Source organism: Belonocnema kinseyi, chromosome 1, assembly GCF_010883055.1.
Source record: "Belonocnema kinseyi isolate 2016_QV_RU_SX_M_011 chromosome 1, B_treatae_v1, whole genome shotgun sequence".
NCBI lineage: Eukaryota > Metazoa > Arthropoda > Insecta > Hymenoptera > Cynipidae > Belonocnema > Belonocnema kinseyi.
The window spans coordinates 45613652-45620400 of NC_046657.1; the positions used below are offsets into that span (position 1 = coordinate 45613652).

General features: G+C 33.3%; 1 pseudogene; it reads left to right on the forward strand.

Moving 5' to 3' along the window:
* LOC117177685 overlaps positions 1-4517 on the forward strand; it is a 30721-nt pseudogene extending 26204 nt beyond the window's left edge.
* The last annotated feature ends 2232 nt before the right edge of the window (positions 4518-6749 follow it).

Consider the following 6749-nt stretch of genomic DNA (forward strand, 5'->3'; position numbering starts at 1 on the left):
TTCGGAATCTATAAGGACTTCGCTAGCCACGTCGCCTAGATCGTTCTCGGAGGTAAAATTGGCCATTTTTCTGTTGACAATTATTTAAACAATACGTTTGGAACCCAAAATAAAAAGAAAACCCTACAAAATTGACTCTGGGAATCCTAGAAAAAGGGGAACTGACAATACATGCGACTTACCGTTAGATGTTCTGGACGACTGATTGGCTGTACATTTTTCGAAAAAACACAATACACAGAAATTTTAATTTTCACATAAACATTAGTTTTTCCACGTTTCTCACGTCACTCGCGAGCCAATCTCTTCGGGTTCCAAACTTTCAAGTTTCCTGAAGTCCTTGTAAATGCGTCGAAGTCCCTTAGTTCCTCGGAGTCGCTTAAGCTCCTTGAAATCCTTGAAATCCCTTGAAGTGCTTTGAATTCCCTTGAAATCCTTGAAGTCCTTTGAAATCCTTGAAGTCCCTTGAAATCCTTGGAAGTCCTTTGAAATCCTTGAAGTCCTTTGAAATCCTTGAAGTCCCTTGAAATCCTTGGAAGTCCCACGGTGCGCCTGCGGAAGTGTAGGAGAATGGTACGGGGTTCCAATCACTCCGCTTCAATCTTGTCTCAAAAAACCCCGCCAAAAATTAGGCCAAGATTGAGGCGTTCGGCAATTTATTGGAAATGGTAGCCTGTATTCTCGTGCGTTTTGTCCACAAGGGTCCACACGCGCACTTTGTTATTGTTCACTCGTGCACCAAAATGTTTCCTGTAATGCCCGGGGATTTATTCGCACGCGAAATTCGAGAATGAAGTTCTCCTCAACGATGTCCGTCGGATTTCGCCGCCGAAAGGAATCGGAGTCCTTGCTGCAAGAAACTAGAGTTCGCCTCGCGTAGTGCTGAAAGTCTTATAAAAGATTCTATATGTTAACTTTAGGATTAATATTAAATGAAAAGACTAAATTTTACTTATGCGAAATAAAAAATTGTAATTTTTTATTCAGAGACTCGACGTTTCGACAAAAATGAGAAAAACGACCGTACGGTTAAGAAATCGAAGATCGAGTGGTGGTTCTCGCCCACGCAGGGGCTGCTGCGGATCCTCGCCCCTCCATGAAAAAGGAGGTTAGGCATTGGGGTTGGGCCTCTTCTCCGTTTCGTGCTTTTATTCGCTTTAGCTTACTTCTAATTTTCCCTAAACTCCTGATACTTACAATTTATCTACTCGTCTTTTCTAAATTATTTTCTACACTTTAATATTGAAGATCTAGCTAATCCAACTAAAAGTCATTGGGTGCTCATTAAACTTATTTCTTTAGTTGCAGAATTTAGAAATTGGGATTTGAATTCAAATGAATTAATTCAAAGTGAATCGATGCCTTTTGTTACAAAATAAAAGAAATAAAATAATGACTTTACAATTTAAAGGGATTCTAGCCTAAACTCTTAATCCTTTGCAAATATCTAGCCGCTTTTTTTGACGGTGATTTTAAATTTGATCTAAAAAGTTTATCTAGCTGAAACAATATAATAATAATGATAATAATAATAATGATAATAATAATAATAATAATAATAATAATAATAATAATAATAATAATGCCCAAGAAGTACCAATGAAATTGTCTACAAAATTTTCATGGGCAGAAAATCAAATATGAATAAACTCTTAACTAGCCTACATCTTATCGAAATCTGGGTATAAATATTATAATTATAATTAAAAGTTCCGAGCTAAATGACATTATAAATATGTCGCCATACAATGCGAATGTGAATGCTATCGTGAAAGATTATTATCCTATCACAAGCCGCAGTGCGACTTCCCCTTTCTGAGTCCCAGAGTCATTTTCTGTCTTCCAAAATCGAATAAAAAGGGACCTCCCAGCCGTTCCTACTAAGGTTTGTTAAATTAAAGAATTTCTGATCACAAGAGTTTCTCACGCTTTCTCAAGAATTTGGAGCTGAAAAACTGGCAGAGTCTAAACATAAAAAGGGGACTTTCGATCTGCGTTTGAATCCATTGGAAATGTCTTCCTTGGGATGGATTTTGGTTTTATGGCTTACACATGTTCGCCAGACTCGGCGGTATCTGGAAAACCTCTTGTGGACCGCACAGGATGTGCTTTGTTTCCCTGAACCGAATATTTCGAGGAGTTAAGCTCATAAAATTCTGAAGGGTGGTCACTTAATTTTTAGAACGAAAGTTTGGAATTTATTTTTTTAGTTTCAGAAAGATTTTTCTGAATCTTGGAGAGAGAAGAACATGATCGTTGAGTAGAATATTATTCTAATTAATTTGAATTAGTGCGCGTAGCGCTGGTATACTATGATGAATACAGGTACTAAACCGGATTCATCACAACAAAGTTGTTAAGGTTACCGACGGAACGCTTATTATTTGCTATTAAAAGAAGATGCACTTGAAGGCGTCTTCGGCCCATGTAAATGACAGGTATTTTATTTATTAAAGTTTTTAACGCTGTAAGCAAAAGTATTGCGATTAATCCGTGAGTTTCTAATGCAAATTTTAACGTAGAATCACAATTTCAACAATTTAAAAGTTGATTTTACTGTTTTTCTGAGTTTTTAAAAAAGGAAACCAATAGGGGCCCAATGGGGTCCTTACGGGTACTTTGTAGAGGCGCCATTCGGTTCTTTCGGTCCACCAGGGAAAGTAGAGAAATTTGCTAAATTAAACGGGATTAAAAATTTGTTATTTCTTATTTGCTTTGTGGGATTCAGAAAAATATTGTCGGCGCTAGGTACAGAGAAGGATTCAATTTAACAGATAACTTCAACTGCTGTGGAGATTCAGAACGGGAGGACATAAGCGGGATCCAGAAGTATTTAATATTTTCTACGTTATCTTTGGATGAATGACATTTTTTAATACTTTTTAATGCAAGCCTTCTTACCGGGAAAGGAAGTTAAAAAGAAGTATTAAAAAGATGACGTTAACAGTTTTTAACACCAAAACCCTTCAGGCTCATGTAGTCCGGTCTTTGGGTGCAAATTTGATCGGCCTGTGTAATTGTTCTAAAAATGGGTCAGAAATAAAAATGCATGATCGATGCGTCATAATTTTTTATTTTTAAATGCACCAGAAACTGAATATGGTGAAGCTACTTTTTCTCTCGGGTCTTGTGGCCACTGCACTTTCACTATCTTCTGCTGAGATTCCTAAAAAAAAATGGAGGACCGCCGCCTTTTATAGCAAGTAAAAAAATTCAGTACTCTCAATTAGTTAAAACGGTAAAATTTTCTAGAATAAATTAAACTTATTTAGCGTAATACGCATAATCTCTGATTATACCTGCAGTGCTCCCAATTTCGGGAACTTATTGAACTACGCTTGCGTCGCGCCGGTACTACCGTATTGGTTACTTTTGAAGCGCTGATTTTGAATTTTATACATATTCCAATTTCATAGTTATGATAAATAATGATTGGGAAATGCACAAAAACTTGAAAATTCAACTGTTTAGTTCAGAATTATTGAATTTAGTTAAAAATTCGTCTGTTTTGGTAGAAGTTTAATCTGTATGCTTAATAATTTAACTTTTTGGTTGAGAATCTTTGAACTTTGTTAAAAGTTCGTTTTTTTGTAGAAAATCATTCTTTTTTTCAATTCATCGTTTTGTTTAAAAATTCATCTTTTTCGATCAGAACTCCGGAATTTGATTGAAAATTCGTCTTTTTAGGTAGTAAATTAATCTTTTTGTTTAAGAATTGACCTTTTTTTAATTGAAATTTCAGTTTGGAAGTATTTTGCTCATCAGAGCCATTTATTACAGCACTTATTTATTAACTCAACTTCCAAATTTGGGATTTTCTCAAAAAAAATTGTTTCTAAAAATGGGTGTTTATCTTCTATCAAGAGAGGAATTCAAAAAAGAAGAATTTTTAATAGAATATACATACAGTATGATTTATGACATTCAAAACATCATTAATGATTAATACTTATTTTTTAGAACCGTCTACCCCCCCCCCCCGAGACCTAGTTTCCGAAGACAAGCTAATCCACAAAAAAATTCAGTGAGTGTCGTCGACCTCAGTGCAGGCTGTGGAGCTTCTTAATTTCCAGGGCAAAAATGGCAACCCCAGGTCGGAGTCCAAGGAACTTGGCATTTCAGGAGAGAAGCAAATCCACAAAAAAATTCAGTGAGTATCGACGTAAGTAAACCATTGAATGGACTCGAACGGCGTCCTTCCTACAATGTTGATGATCAACATAAATTAAAAAAAAAATAAAAATGGACACTTCAGTGCAGGCGGTAGAGCTTCTAAATTTCCAGGGCAAAAATGACAACCCCAGGTCCGAGTCCAAGGAACTTGGTGTTTCAGAAGAGAAGCTAATCCACAAAATAAAGGTTCATTGAGTGCGGGCGTTAATAAACCATTGAGTGGCCCAGAACGTCGACCATCTTATAATATTGACTATCAGCACGATATTTACCAAAGTAAAAATGGACAAATTAGTGCAGGAGGTGGTGCTGTTAAATTTCCCGGTCAAAAATGGCACCCATAAGTCGGAGTTCAAGGAACTTGGCGTTTCTAAAAAAAACCTAATCATGAATTTGAGACTGAAGAATGTATGTGCAATTTAATGTCATTACATTTTCATAAAGTTAAGTAATAATGAATCCTCTAAATAGTTTATTCAACCTATATCATACTGATTACAGCCTCGATGAAAAAAGGTTTGTTTTATAGTAAAACTTTGTTCTTTAACATGATTCAAAGTTGATGTAAGAACAAAAAAGTCTCCTTGGTTCGAGATGAATCGATTGGCATATGATATTAGTAAATTTTATTAAAGGGTTAGGAAGTTATTGTCGTTTATATTAGAATTAAAATCGATTTTTATAAAAAAAATGGTTTTCTCATAATTTCAAATTGATGCGAGAATAGAAAAGATTTACTGAAGTCGCTGTGCTAATGCATAATATTAAAAAAAAACCGTTTTTTTTTTGTAAAATTTATTTCTTTACCATCATTAATAAGAACAGGATAACAGAATTCTCATCTTCTCTTTTCCAGCTCGAAAAAGTACCATTTCAAATACAAAATTTGATTTGTCTGATTTTTCATTGTATTTAAAATTTTGTTTATTTTATTTTTTGACTTTGTATATTTTTTATGTTTCTTTTCTTAAATTGACCAGAATGAAAATTTTAGTTTGTCCATTATTAAAAAAATCACGAATGCTTCTTTTATGAGGAAGGAAATACAATTGGGAACGGGCCATAATAGAAATAGAAATAAAGAGAAAACACTCAAAATCGATTTCGCAACTAGTTTTAATTTCCTCCTGTCATATATTCCCTGCCCTCAATACCCACGTTTACCCTATGTTCTCTCTATCCACTTACGTTCCTCTTCATATACACTGTTAGAAATGTTCGGGAAATTCCCACACATTTAAGATACTACAGTAACGGAAATTTACGAAATTAGGTTGCTGAAAATAAAATTCCGTAACTTTTATAGTAAATTTACTGAATGCTTATTTAACGTAAGAAGCGGTTTCTGAAAATTAGGAATATTTTCCTAAAATTCCTAAATGGTAACAGAAATATAAGTTATCGTGACGTAAAGAAATGCGTAGTTGCATGCGCACTCCTCCTTTCTTTGAGCGCGTGCGGCTATAGCAGACGAAGCATGGATGTTTACTATTAATTGAAGCCTCGGCAAAAATAACGTCGTATCAACACATATGTTGTTTCCATTGAGTTCTATTTATATGAGTTTTTCTCTTAACTACTTCGCTATATTCCACGTAAGCGCTGCGATAAATAATTAGGTTAAAAAGATTTCGATTTTATACAATTTTGAAAGCATTTATTTTTATTTTAATCCGTGCACTCTATATTTATAAATTATTGATTAAAAAAAGGCTTTCGAAGCTTGCAATTTAAATATTCTGGAAAAAGTCAGCATTCATAATCCTTTATTCAAAATCTCAAAATCAGGTCTATTAAATTATTGGTAATATCGTTTACAAACTTAGTCCTAAACATTGTAACAAATACATACAAATACAATTTCTTGTCTTTAAATTAGGAAAAAGAAAAAAAACCTAACTATTCATGTAATTGTAATTAAAAGTTTTATTTCAATTTTATTGGAAAAATAATTTAAATAGTATTTTCAGAACAATTTCTGGCAATTAGTTATCACTCACTCATGCCTACCCCTATTGTACGCTATATTCAGTTAATGTCTCTAAACTACTCTGTTTGATTTCTGAATTGTCTAGAATTATTTTGAATTATTTTAATGTATTTTTAAAATTTCTAAGGAATTTTCAAAAGCTTTTAAAAGTTTCAGGAGACTTCAAAATATTATCAAGGATTTTAAATATTTTGGGGAATTTTAAATGATTCTAAGGAACTTGTAAATTATTTGTAATAATTTGAAGGAATTAATAGGATCTTTCTGGATTTTTTAAGGTTTCCAAAGTATTCAAAGATTGTAAGGATTTTTTTTAAAGATCTCAAGGTATTTTAATAAATTTTCCAGACTTTCAGGAAATATCACCAGATTTCATAGAACTTATTGGGATTTAATAATATTTTAGTTGATTTGAAAGATTTTATTCAAGCGACGTGAGGTATTTTTTAGGGTCTCTAAGATTTGAAGAGATCTAAAATTATTTTTTTTAAAGTTACCCGGAATTCTTATTAATTTATCATGGAATCTTTTAATTCATCGGAATTTTTTTAATTGACTTAAATTCCCCTAAATTTACTCAGTTCTA